The sequence below is a fragment of the Panthera uncia genome (assembly GCF_023721935.1).
Source record: "Panthera uncia isolate 11264 chromosome C1 unlocalized genomic scaffold, Puncia_PCG_1.0 HiC_scaffold_4, whole genome shotgun sequence".
Lineage (NCBI taxonomy): Eukaryota > Metazoa > Chordata > Mammalia > Carnivora > Felidae > Panthera > Panthera uncia.
Genome location: NW_026057585.1, coordinates 1,603,772 through 1,618,678, shown reverse-complemented (window position 1 = coordinate 1,618,678; position 14,907 = coordinate 1,603,772). Strand labels below are relative to the sequence as shown.

The window sequence follows — 14,907 nt, the reverse complement described above, 5'->3', positions numbered from 1 at the left end:
TATAATGTTGATATGGAAAAATTTATTCACTTTTACCTTATGATATATGCTTTTTGTCTTATTTAAAAAAATTTTTTAAACTTTTATTTATTTTTGAGAGACAGAGAGAGACAGAGCATGAGTGGGGGAGGAGAAGAGAGAGAATGAGATACAGAATCGGAAGCAGGCTCCAGGCTCTAGGCTGTCAGCACACAGCCCGACGAGGGGCTCAAACTCACAAACCATGAGATCATGACCTGAACCAAAGTTGGACGCTTAACCAATTGAGCCATCCAGTTGTCTTATTTAAGAAAATTTTTTTCATTCCAATATAAAGAAGATACACTCATTTAATTTTCATAGTTTTAGAGTGTGTATTATTTTTTCTTTTTTATAGTTGTTGTTTTTAAGTCTTTATTTCATTTGGAGTTTAGTTTTGTTTATGGTGTGAAATAGGGAGCTTATTTTATTTGTTTTCCCATTGTGATGGGAAACCCATAAACCAAATTCTCATATATACATAGATCAGTTTCTTTTCTTTTTAAAAAATTTTTTAATGTTTATTTATTTGTGAGACAGAGAGACAGAGCATGAGTAGGGGAGGGGCAGAGAAAGAGGGAGACACAGAATCTGAAGCAGGCTCCAGGCTCCGAGCTGTCAGCATAGAGCCCGACACAGGGCACGAACTCACAAACTGTGTTATCATGACCTGAGCCGAAGTCAGATGCTTAACCAACTGAGCCACCCAGGTGCCCCTACAAAGATCAGTTTCTGAGCTCACCAATCTGTTCTTTTTTTCTATTCCTCCTTCAATACCACAGAGTTTTGGGGATTAAAACAGCTCCGTATATCTCTTCATGTCTGATAGGACAATCACACCACCACTCTTATGTTTTTCTTTTTCAAACTTGACTTAGTATTTTGTGCATGTTATCTATTCCATGTAAATTTTCCAAATGAATCAGTTTTCTGAAAAATTCTGTCAGAGTTTTTATTTGAATTGCCATATTTATATTTATATTGAATTGCTGTATATATGATTACAGGTATATATTTTATAAATTTGGGGAGACCCAATGTTATAATGTTGAATCTTCTGTAGTAGACATTTTCAGGTTTATGGTCATTTGACTTTAAAATAATTTTTTTTCATATTTTAAACATATATAAAAGTAGAGATAATAGTGAAATGAGCCACCATGAAACCATTATCCTGCTTCAAGTTATCAATACATGACCAATCTTGTGTTATTTACACTCACACTACCCAGATTATTTTGAAGTAAATCTCAGACATCATACTATTCCCTTTATAAACATTCCAGTGTGTGTCTCTAAAAGATAAAAGATTCTTAAACAAATCTAACTACAAGACCATTATCAGGTCTGAAAGAAATTAACAACAATTTCTTAAAACCACCGATGTCAGCATTCACATTCTCCTGTCTCATACATTTTAAAAAATAACTTGTTTGAATTGAGATCCAAATAAGGTCCCTACATTACAAAACATTGAGCTATTTTTGTATCATTATGAATTCATGGATTTAACCATATTTTATGTGTTTTGACCCATTATAGTTTTGTTCTCATTAATATCCATATTGTCCCATCTTTGGTCAGTGGGAACTTATTCAAATTGGCTCCTAAGTTCTCGAGTCTCTGTATCTGGCATGACATTAGTACTCTTTAATAAGTTCTTTTCTTTCTAGTATGATGAACTGTTGTAGGCTTATTTTGAACAATTCCTGCCTCAGACCTGGAATCAGCCATTTCTCCAAGGAGATCTGGTTCTTTTTAGTGGAAATGATGTTTAAATACCAAAATCTAAGCAGTAGGAGTGTCACTGATACCAGATTGACCATTGTTTCTAAGCCTTTCCATAGACAGAGCTAGGGGATTTGATTTATATATAATTTTATAATATATTCTATATAAAATTATTATATATAATTATTATATAAATAGATTAAATAAATCCCAAGCTCACACTGATACTTCAGACCCAAATTGAAGGCTATGGAGTTTTTACCTTAACTTCACCAATCTTTCATCTGTACCTCTTTCAAACATGCTGAAAATTTCAGTTCTCTAAAACATCAACATAAGTACTCAGTTTATCCCATAATATTCCATAATAATAATATCAAGTCTACCACCAATAAGATCATTACGGAGAATAACTTTGGGATTTTAGAGGGGGGGAGACAGATTCCCCACCCCCACCCTCTTCAGCCATATTCTGCTAAGGATGTAAGTCACCTGGAATAGTTTCCTGTATGGTTATGCCACCACCTGTATAACCATTTGTTCATTTGTTTCATTTCACTTCTTCTTCTTCCCTTTTTTTTTTTTTTAATTTGAGAGGGTGTGTGTGTGTGTGTGTGAGCAGGGGAGAGGGGCAGAGGGAGAGAGAGAGAGAGAGAGAGAGAGAGAGAGAGAGAATCCCAAATGGGGCTCAATCCTACAACCCTGGGATCATGACCCAAGCTGAAATCAAGAGTCAGACACTGAACCAACTAAGACACCCAGGCACCCCTCATTTTACTTCTAATTTTTAGAGATACTTTTTAGAATTTATGCAATTTTGTTTTATAATTATGTAAAACATTTATAGGGGTGCAAAGCCAAATTAGCAAAATGAAGTATATTCAAAGAAGTCTAGCTTGTAGATCTGTCCTCTCGATATTATTCCCTTCCTCCTTTGATAATAGGTACCCATTTAAACAATTTATGGTTTGTCTTCCCATTTTAAAAAAATAAGAAAATATGCAAATGTATTAGTATCACTTCTTTCTCCACCTTGCTTGTTTCCACTTGTGTTAAGAAATTTTTTCAATACTTAGAAATAGGCAAAAGAGATTATTGGGCATACTTTCAGTGGAGTCTGGGCATTGGCTAGTAGACTCTGAGGCAGGGAGGCAGGCTGATCTGATTCTACGAGAGTGCACAACTTTGATCCAGCTGATGAGCTGAATAAAATATTGACCCATGTTCTTTTTATATTTGTACAAGTCATATTCTCATATTTTTGGAAACTATACTTAAGCAATTAAATCCTGAAAACAACTCCACGGTAGTATATATAGTCCTCATTTATTTTTATGGCCATCTTTTGAACAATCTCGTCATGTTTGGAGAATTTCTCTCATTATAAATTTTGCTTCTCCAAATTAGAAGCCAAAATTCTGTCTCCAAGCCTTCATTGCGGTTAAGGCACAGAAAAGTGACCTAGCCTTTGCCAATCAGACACACTCGTGTAAGACATCGTTTCAGGATGGGAATGGGATGAACCAGGCCTTGTAGAATCTGCCTTCCGAGGAGGATGATAGAGGAGATGTTCCACAGTGGCTGCACCATACCCGTGCATCTGGTCCTCAGTGTCACCTGCATGAGTGTTCACGTCAAGCATTGTGTCTGTTCAGTAGCATTATAGGATGAGCAGCATTCTCTGTGTGGTTTGGGATTTTAGAGGGGGGACATAATCTCCAAGCCTTTCTGGCCTTTACAGAGATTTTGTGAGCTTCTTATAATTAAAAAAAAAAAAAGTTTTTTAATGTTTCTATACTTTTGAGAGAGAGAGAGAAGAGAACGAGTGGGGGAGGGGCAGAGAAAGACAGAGACACAGAATCCGAAGCAGGCTCCAGGCTCTGAGCTGGCAGCACAGAGCCTGATGGGGGGCCCGAACTCACAAACCATAAGATCATGACCTGAGCCAAAGTCGGACACTCAGCCAACTGAGCCATCCAGGCGCCCCTATAATTTTTTTAAAGTAGGCTTTACATCCAATGTGGGGTTTGAACTCAAGACCCTAAGATCAAGAGTCACAAGCTCTACAAACTGAGCCAGCCAGGCATCCCTATTATTTTAAAATAAACTGTAGCACCCAGATAGATGAACCCAATGATGACATCCACAGAGAGTGTAGTTTGGAAAAACAAGCGATGAGACTCAGCAGGTAGATTGGAAAGGTGTTGTTCCCAGGAACAGAAGAAACTCCAGAAGAAAGCTATTTGGGGACTCTCAATTACCTCAGATTGTCTTTTTCTCTGTCCTTTTTTATACATCTGATATCATATCTAATTTTTTGCTTTTAGCCTACGTGCCTTTATATGTATTTATACCTCCTGGTATTACTTCCTTAGTGAGGAAATATACATAAAAACAAATTTCTTTCAACAAAATGAAAAAATGTAGACAACTGTTTTTAGAAGGGTCTTTTTTTTTTTTTTTGTCATTATTTCTCTGCCTGACTGAGTCTATAAACCTACACTCAGTACACAGCATGGATGTAGTCATTGGGCAAAAGATAGGTATTTTCTGCCTTCATTCCTGGACATGGCCTAACTGGGACTTAAGCGAGACTTGTCCAAGATCACGGTGGAAGTGACTGGTAGATCTGGGACTCAAAGTCCACACTCTTTTTACTGCCCCTCGCTGCCTGGACTGAGGATTCTATATTGCAGTGGGCTGGTCTCCCCAGCTTCTAAAACTGTGAGAAATAAATTCTGTTGTTTATAAACTACCCAGTTTAGGTATTTTGTTATAGAAACCTGAACGAACTAAGACATCTATCTTCACACATGAACCTCATACTTAAAACAACTAGTTTTCTTAATGTTTCCAGAACATCTGTGCTTACCACCCTCTGCAGTTCACGCTAACTTTCTGACTATAACAGCCCAGCTGACATTTGTTGGGTGCCAATTATATGTCGATGGATGTGCTATGCTCTTTGTACATTATTATTCGGTATATGTGTTGTTGAAGCGAGCAAGCCATGTTTTATTATTCAATCTTTACAACACAATGAATTAGATACAATTATCCTCATTTTACAGGGGAGAAATTGAAGTTCTGAGAGGTTATAAAACTTGTTCAAGAGGACAGAACTGGTTCCTGACCTGGGACTGAACCCAGTTTGCATAGTAGTGCTTTTCCCAACAGTATTATTTTTGCCTCCTACTGTCTGGAATTTCCTTCTCTTCACTTCTGCCTTTTGAAATCCTGTTGTTCCTTCAGGGCCCATTTAAGAATACACCCCTTTAAAAGCAAAAAAAAAAAAAAAAAGCGGGGGGAGGGGCACCTGGGTGTCTCAGTCGGTTAAGCATCAGACATGATCTCATAGTCCATGAGTTCAAGCCCTGTGTCGGGCTCTGTGCTGACAGCTCGGAGCCTGGAGCCTGCTTTGGATTCGGTGTCTCCCTCTCTCTCTGCCCCTCCTCTGCTCATGCTCTGTCTCTCTCTGTCTCAAAAATAAATAAAGACATTTAAAAAAAATTTTTTAAGCAAAAAAACCCCTTTCTTTATCCCCAACTTGATACCTTTTTTTTTTTTTTAAATCTCTACAGTGCCTCGAGACTCTTCGAGAATCTCATAGATGCTGAGAACAGAAAAATCACCCTTTTAATTTTCTTTTTACATTTATTTCTGAGAGACAGAGACAGAGCACGAGCAGCGGAGGGGCAGAGAGAGAGAGAGGGAGACACAAAATCAGAAGCAGGCTCCAGCTCTGAGCTGTCAGCACAGAGCCCGATGCGGGGCTCGAACCCATGAGAACCGTGAGATCATGACCTGAGCTGAAGTCGGACGTTCAACCGACTGAGCCACCCAGGCGTCCCCATCCTTTTAATTTTCTACTTGGTATTACAATTATTTATGTCTTTGCCATACAGATTAGCTTCTTGAGCGCAGGAGTTGTGTACATCGTATTCATTTTTGTGTCCTCCACAGTATGTAAGGCAATGATGTAGTAGGCACTCAGTAAATATTTACTGACGTGATGTAAATTATTTCAACAGCCTTCAATCTAGTCTACCTTGTACTTCTAAGACACATTTTTGTCATGCCATTTTTTGCCAATCCAATGCTTTCTGTGGTGTGCTGCGTTTCCTCATAATCTGGCCCATACTTGAGCATTTTACTCAGTTTAAAACAGATTTTTAACACTCAACCTCTGCTCTGGTCAGGCTGGTCTTGTGGGCCTCCCACATTGTGTGGTCATTCGTGTTGTCTTGTCTTGACTTCTCTTGTCTTGTAAGACCTACCGCAAGCACTGCCTTTCCATGGAGCCTTCTCTAACTAGCCCACTCATCTTTTCTACATACTTTTATGACACTTGCAAATTATACCCCAGAGTTTGAACTTATTCCATATTTTATTACATAAGATTGTTTTCATTTTATTTCTTTAATGTTTGTTTATTTTTTGAGAGGAGAGAGAGAGAGAGAGAGCGCAGGGGAGGGGCAGAGAAAGAGGGAGACACAGAATCCGAAGCAGGCTCCTGGCTCTGAGCTATCAGTTCAGAGCCGGACGCGGGGCTCGAACTCACGAACCCTGAGATCATGACCTGAGCCTAAGTCAGATGCTTAACTGACTGAGCCACCCAGGCACCCTACATAAGATAGTTTTATCTCACCAGCTAACTTGAGAATACAGAATCCTATCTTACTCATCTTTGTATTGTTCTGTAGCTTAACACATATGTAGGCCATAACTAAGGAATATTTGTTGGATTGATTTTCCTAATTATAATTTTCTACATGTTTTATCTTCACTTATGATTCATAACCCATTTGGCAGTGGTTTCTAAGGCCTTTTTTCTTTCTTTTTTTTTTCCCTCCCCCCTGAGGCTTTTAGTCTCAAGTTTCTCTGCAGATTTTGTTTTCCTGGTATGTATAAGTCTACAAAAATGTATAGTATTTAAATACATTAAGGGAGCATGTCATTACCTGGTCTACCCCATGTACACGTAATCCATTTTATAAAAGTAAAATCTGGGGCACCTGCGTGGCTCAGTCGGTTGAGCGTCCGACTTCGGCTCAGGTCATGATCTCACGGTCCATGAGTTTGAGCCCTGTGTCAGGCTCTGTGCTGACAGCTCAGAGCCTGGAGCCTGTTTCAGATTCTGTGTCTCCTTCTCTTTCTGACCCTCCCCCATTTGTGCTCTGTCTCTCTCTGTCTCAAAAATAAACGTTAAAAAAATTTTTTTTTTTAAATTATAAAGGCAAAATCATCCTGCAACACTCTAACGCTGTAAACTGGGTTTTTGTATGGTAGGTTTCTTTGAAATGGGCCACCCTGGCAGTTGCAAGTTTACTTTGCCACAGATGATCCCCGACTTACAATTTTTCAACTTTATGACGGTACAAAAGTGATACACATTCAGTAGAAACCTTACTTCAGATTTTGAATTTTGATCTTTCCCTAGGCTGGTGAAGTGTGGTACGATACTCCACATCATCTGCAGCAGGGCATCAGCCACACAGTCACGAGGGTAAACCACCAGTGCACTTATAACTGTACCCACACAACCATTCCATTTCTCACTTTCAGTACAGTATTCATCGGCTATTCAACACTTTATTACATTAGAAATTAGATGAGGTCACATTCAACAGTTTATTATACAATAGGCTTTGTGTGTGTTAGAGGATGTTACCCAGTTGTAGGCTGATATAAGTGTTCTGAGCATGTTTAAGGTAGACAAGGCTAAGCTATGGTGTTTAGTAGGTTTGGTGTATCAAATGCATTTTCAACTATAATAGTTTCAATTTATGATGGGTTTGTGTGGTTGTAACCCCATCATAAGTTGAGGAAGATCTATAGAGAGATTAAAAACAAAGAAATCTGCTATAGTACTAAATCTTATGTAGAATGCTGCTTCCTTTCCATCACAGATGAAGAAACATCGCCTGAATGATATGGGAAAGGGAAATGAAAGCAGAATAAGGAAGCTTAGTGCCTTCTCCAGGTTTTAAAGTCACCCTCTCTTAGCCTTATGTACCCTCAACGTTAGCTGCTTCACGTTTCTCTGAGGAACTTCTTGTTTAGTCTTAAAAAAAAAGGCTCTGAATTTTAGGATGATACTGATGTTAGTTTTATTCTCTATTTACCCAAGTGATTAACTTTGTGCGCGGGGTTTAGTAACAAATAACATTATTTCCATAGTTGAAATAGCTCAATTATGACTGATCGTTCTGCCCAAGAAATACACAAAAATGAGATGAAGAATACCCTGAATAGAATATAGGAGACTAGAAAATTAATTACCTTTGTGCTAAAATTATCCAGTTTACACTTTGAGGAAAGAAAACAGGACTCTCTACTCCTCCCCATTCGACAGACAGCTACATCTTCTGGCGCAGTGCCAGCCGTGTCCCGAAGACACGATGGTGAAGGTCAGAGTAAATGGATTTGGCTATATGGGCACCTGGTCAACAGGGCTGCTTTCAACATCAGTGACCTCTCCATTGACCTCAACTGCATGGTCTACATGCTCCAGTATGATTCCACCCACAGCTAATGCAGTTCTATTATTTCTATCAAGCTCACCCATGACTGATTCAATGGCACATTCAAGGCTGAGAACAGGAAACTTGTTGTCAATGGAAAACCCATCATCTCCATCTTCCAGGACCGAGATCCTGACAACATCAAATGGAGTGATGCTGGTGCTGAGTATGTTGTGGAGTCCATTGGGGTCTTCATCACCATGGAGAAGGCTTGGGCTCACTTGAAGGGTGAGGCCAAGAGGGTCATCATCTCTGTATGATGTATCAGCTAAGGCTGATGCCCCCGTGTTTGTGATAGGCATGAACCATGAGAAGTATGACAACTCTCTCAAGATTGTCAGCAATGCCTCTTGCACCACCAGCTGCTTGGCCCCACTGGCCAAGGTGTTCCATGACAATTTTGGCATCATGGAGGGGCTCATGGCCACAGTCCATGCCATTCGGCCACCCAGAAGACCACGGGTGGCCTCTCTGGGAAGCTGTGGTGTGATGGCCGAAGGGCTGCCCAGAACATTATCCTTCTACTGGCGCCGCCAGGCTGTGGGCAAGGTCAGCCCCGAGCTGAATGAGCTCACTGGCGTAGCCTTCCATGTCCTCACCCCCAATGTCATGGATCTGACTTGCCACCTGGAGAAAGATGCCATATACGATGACATCAAGAAGGTGGTGAAGCAGGTATCAGAGGGCCCCCTCAAGGGGATCCTGGGCTACACTGAGGACCAGGTTGTCTCCTGTGACTTTAACAGAGACATTCACTCTTCCACCTTTGATGCTGGGGCTGGCATCGCTCTCAGTGACCACTTTGACCACTTTGTCAACCTCATTTCCTGGTATGACAATGAATTTGGCTACAGCACCTGGGTGGTGGACCTTATGGTATATATGGCCTCCAAGGAGTAACAGCACCTGGCTGCCAGCCCCAGCAAGAGCAAGATGAAGAGAGAGGCCCTCAGCTGTTGGGGAGTCCTTGCCCCAAATCATCCCCCAACACACTGAGAATCTCCCAATCTCCACACCATTTCCATCCCAGATCCCCTGAAGAAGGAGAGGGGTCTGGGGAGTCATGCCTTGTCATGGACCATCAATAAAGTATACTGTACCCAGCCCCCCTCAAAAGGGAATATGGGGAATAATTGGGGAAAATAGGAATGTTCTAAATTAAAAATACACATTATTTCTAACACTTTCTGTATAGATTATCTGCTTGGTGCATTTTTCACTAGAAATACTTGATCCCAGTGGACATGCCCCATTATCCTGGGTGTTTCTTTCTATTACTTGGCAATGTTTGCTCTAAGGAGGAAGGTTAGTTTTACCAAGAGATCAAAATAAGACATAACTAAGGAGTACTTGGGGTACCAAAGATAAGACCCTTCCCCCAAGTATATAATGACTGTGATACACTTGGTGTGTTAACAATCAATTGCAAGGTAAGTCACAATAAATTCATTAGTAGTAATAAAGTACTGAAATTTGCAAGTGATATATCTAAGAACTAATTGGAGCAGATTCAGGTTATCTCTATAATAACATCACTTTGATATGTGTGCATTTCAATATGCCTTCTGGGAGAGGAAGGGGGGAAATTTTATAGATAGCTATCAGAGACTGGCATTATGCTGTGAATGTATCATGGAAATATGTCATAAATGTGAACATCTGTCTTCTCTGCAATAGTGAAGAAAAGTTGAAAACACCTGACCCAAAGAATGTCTGACAATGTAAATTATTTTTGTCACTTAGTTTCCATTTCCCCTTCTAATGGCAATAGAAGGGGATCTTAAGCTGGGGACCATCCCCCAAAACACACACACTCCTGGGCTTGAGATAGAAGCAACTTCACCCTTAGTTCCAGGAATAGGTGTAGGCTCCAACATTAGCCTCTCAAAGCTTTGCATCCCTTTGGCTATAGTGACTGGGAAAAAATTTTTTTCTTTTCTTTGGCTGTGATAACTAGCAGAAAGAATTGAACCTTTTATAGGAACTATATTTCCAAAGAAACCCCAAACCTAACAGTCTGTTTCTTTTCTAGGCTCACAGCTAAAGTTGAGTAGTCTCCAAAAAGGGCATTTTCCCTATGCCCACCTCTGGCATAGCCATGGAGAATAAGGACCAGAAAGATCATCTAGTAGGAAGAGCCAGAGGTCATGGTGGACAATAAGGAAGATCTTTACAGAGAACAGACCTAGAGGTTCCCAGTTGGCTGGCCAAGAAACTCACTTTACCAACAAGGAGACTCTTCTATATTCCTGCCGATCAGGATATAATAGATGCTGTAGAAAAATGACAGCTGTGTGCTATTTTCCATACATTCACCCCTTTCCAGAGGTAGGCTTTTCATATAGTTACCCTGTTTCTTCTTTATCTTAAAGCTATATTAGATATCAGATACGTTTTAGGTTGCCAGGCCTCAAGGGGCCATTTCCAAATTGACGAAGAAGACTATGTGTATACATCAGCCAAAAATCCTGGTCTTAGAGCTGAACACAATAACCAGATAAAGCCCTGGGTTTTTTCACCAGGGAGGGGGTATTGGTAAGTAGTCTTTTATGTAGGCATGAACAGTTCTTTTTAATTTATTTTTATTATTTATTTTTATTTATTTTTTTAATGTTTATTCAGTTTTGAGAGACAGAGTGTGAGCAGGGGAGGAACAGAGAGAGGGACACACAGAATCTGAAGCAGGCTCCAGGCTCTGAGCTGTCAGCACAGAGCCCAATGCAGGACTTGAACTCACGGACCGTGAGATCATGACCTGAGCCGAAGTCAGATGCTTAACTGACTGAGCCACCTAAGTGCCCCAATAGTAACATCATTTTTAAACATTTAAAATTGGAAGGTACTAAACTGCCTGTCAAAAGTAAAGTGGATACAAAAATAGCAGTATATTTTCCCAGAGACTCTAGTGCTACCACAAGAATGAACTATGCCTTCAGAAAATAAACGAATCTCACAAACACAATTTTGATGAAAAGAATCCAAGCAACAAAGAATTCCTACTGTATGATTCCCTTTACGTAAATTTTTTTAATGTTTATTTTTGAGAGAGAGAGAGAGAGAGCGAGCCAGGCAGGGGCAGAGAGAGAGAATTTCAAGCAAGTTTCACACTGTCAGTGCAGAGCCCAATGTGGGGCTTGAACTCATTAACCGTAAGATCAGACCTGGGCTGAAACCAAGAGTCAGATGCTCAAGCAGCTGAGCCACCCACACACCTCAGATCACATGGTAATTCTATGTTTAATTTTTTTGAGGAACTATCAAACTGTTTACACAGCAGTTGCACCATTTTACATTCCCAGCAGCAATATTTCAAGAGTTACAACTTCTCTACATCCTTGCCACACTTAATATTTTCTGCTTTTTTGTAATAGCCATCCTGAAGGGTGTGAAGTGACATCTCATTATGGTTTTGATCTGCGCTTCCTTAATAACCAGTAAAGAGCATATTTTCATATATTTAACAATCATCTGGATATTTTCTTTGGAGAAATGTCTGTTTAGTCCTTTGCCCAGTTTTACATTGGGTTGTTTTGTTGTTGAGTTGCAGGTGTTCTTTGTATATTCTGGATAGCAATTGCTTATTAGATATATGATTTGCAAATATTTTCTCCCATTCTCTAGGTTGTCTTTCACTCATTTGAGTGACACTTTGATGCAGTTCTTAGTGTTGATGAAATCCATTTATCTGTTTTTTTTTCTTTTGTTGCTTGTACTTGTAGTGTCATGTCTAAGAAAAGCCAAGAATATTTATCCCTATATATTTTCTAAGAGTTTTATGGTTTTAGCTCTTACATTTGGATTTTTAAACCATTTTGAATTAATTTTGTATATGGTGTGAAGTAGCATTTCAGCTTTATTCTTTTATATGAGGTTATTCACTTGCCCTGGCACCATTTGTTGAAAAGACTATTCTTTCACCATTGATTTATCTTTGTACCCCTGTTGAAATTCAGTTGAACATACATGAGCTTATTTCTGTTTTTAATCCTATTCCATTGATCTATATCCTCATACCAGTAATACACTGTCTTGATTCCTGTTGGTTTGTAGTAAGTTTTGAAACTGGCAAGTGTGAGTCCTCCAACTTTGTTCTTTTTCAAGACTGTCTTAGCTATTCTTGGTCCCTTGAATGTTCATATGATTTTAGTGTCAGCTTGTTAATTTCTACAAAGAAGCAGCCCTGGGATTTGATAGGAATTGTTTTGAATCTATAGATCAATTTGGGGAATACAGCCATCTTAATGATATTACCTTCCAATCCATGAACATGGGATGTCTTTCCATTTATTTGGGTTTTCTGAATTTCTTTCACCAGTGTTTTGTAGTTTTCAAAGGATAAATATTGCATTTTAGTTAGATTTGTTCCTAAGGATTTTATTCTTTTTGATGCTATTATAAACGACATTTTAAAAAATTATTATTTTAGAGAGAGAGTGCACAAGCAGGGGGAAAGGGACAGAGGGAGAGAGGGAGAGAATCTTTTATTTTATTTTGAGAGAGAGTGAGCAGGGCGGGGGGCAGAGAGAGAGAGGGAGACAGAGGAACGAAGCAGGATCCTTGCTGAGACCAGGGAGCCTGATGTGGGGCTTGAACTCACAAGCTGTGAGATCATGACCTGAGTCAAAGTCGGTCACCTAATCGACTGAGCCACCCAAGTGCCCCATAGAGTGAGAGAATCTTAAGCAAGTTCCATGCTCAGTTCAGATCCCAACACAGGGTTCGATCCCATGACCCTGGGATCATGGCCCTGAGCAGAAATCAAGAGTCAGATGCTCAACCGACCGAATTACCCAGGCACCATGGCATTTTTTTCCTGATTTCATTGTCAGTCTGTACATTGCTACTCTATAGAAATAACCTTAATATCTATCTATCTATCTATCTATCATCTATCTATTATTTTTGAGAGAGAAAGAGGGAGAGAATGAGTGGGGGAGGAACAGAGAGAGAGAGAGAAGGAAAGAGAGGATCCCAAGCAGGCTTGTGCTGTTAACATGGAGCCTGATGCGGGGCTCGAACTCAAACTGTGAGATCACGACCTGAGCTGAAACCAAGAGACAGATACTTAACCAACTGAGCAACCCAGGTGTCCCAACATTAATTTCCATATATTGATCTTGTACCTTGCAGTTTTGCTGAGCTCATTTATTAATTCTAATAGTTTTTTAGTTAATTCCTTAGAATTTTGTATATATACAATCTTGTCATCTGCAAAAGCGTAACATCTTTACCTTGTCAAATCTATATATATAGAGTCTGAGGAAACCAAGCCTTTAGGCTTAGACTTCACCCAGAAGTGAAAAAGTAGGTTCTTGAAGTCCTTGGACAAACTCAGCTTATAAGTGTTATGAAGCCTGTCAATGACTCATAAAGGCTTTTCAAGGGCAGAAGAGCCTGAACATTCAGCCAAAAGGGTACATATTGTAAAAAGAATGAAACTGCCCAGGATTTCTAGAATATCTGTGTCACTGAAAGTTTAATGGGCTATCACTTGCAAGTTTTCATTTCCTCGTCACAACATCTGTGACGTATAGTGAGAAACAAGGTGTATTGCAGTGGTGAAGAGAGCTAGGACCTTAGATTCAGAAAGAGCAAGCAATCAGCCAAATCTAGAGTATGACACATTCTGCTGGCCAAATGATCTGGCTTCTCCATGAAATCAATTATAGGAAGAAAAAAAAGTATGTGTGTTCGGGGGAGTGCAGGTAGGGGCGTGACTGTCGTGGAATACAGAACACTTAGTAACAGCCAAGTGCAATGTGTAAAACCGTTTGGATACTGATTTAAGTAGACAGTAAAAAGACACCTTTAAACAATGGGAAAAATTTTAAAATGGACTGAACAGTAAATGATATTAGGAAACGATTTTGTTTGGCTAATTTGTTAAATTTGTTTGGCATGCCAATGGCATGGTGATTATATTTAAAAGATTCCTCAGAGACGTATAATGATTATGAGTGAAATGATATCTGGGATTTGCTTTAAAATACTAAATTTTAAAAAATGGAAGAGGAATAGATGACATAAGATTGGAAAATGTTGACACTTGTTCAAGATGGATGATGTGCAAATGAGGCTTCACTCTACTACTCTCTCACCTTTTGTATAGTTTAAAATGTTCAGGGGTGTCTGGGTGGTTCCGTCAGGTGAGCTTCCAACTCTTGATTTGGGCTCAGGTCATGATCCATGGTCATGAGATGGATTCCTGTCTTGGGCTCCACACTGAGCGTGGAACCTGCGTAAGAGTCATTCTCTCTCTCTCTCTCTCTCTCTCTCTCTCTCTCCCCCTCTCTCTCCCCCTCTACCCTCCTCTCTCCTGCTTGCACTCTCTCTCCCTCTCTAAAATTAAAAAATTATATAATGACAGATTTAATTGCACAATTAAAGTTTTCTCTGTTAAAATTTCAATCATTAATTGCAGTCTTTTTTTTTTTTTTGTAACTGCAAACACTGGAAACAATATAAATTTTGATTTTGGGGGGTTAGTTAAATTAATTATGTACATCCAGGAATTTTACCTATAAAAATAATAATGTTTTTACGTCAGGACCTATCAATTCTGGTATCATTTTGGAAGTTTTTTCTAATGCGAACAAATGAAGAAGAAATCAGATGTAAAAATCAGAAAGAAAGG

General features: G+C 39.5%; 1 pseudogene; it reads left to right on the top strand.

Moving 5' to 3' along the window:
* The first annotated feature begins 8,150 nt into the window (after window positions 1–8,150).
* On the top strand, window positions 8,151–9,204 carry LOC125912124 (glyceraldehyde-3-phosphate dehydrogenase-like; annotated as a pseudogene).
* The last annotated feature ends 5,703 nt before the right edge of the window (window positions 9,205–14,907 follow it).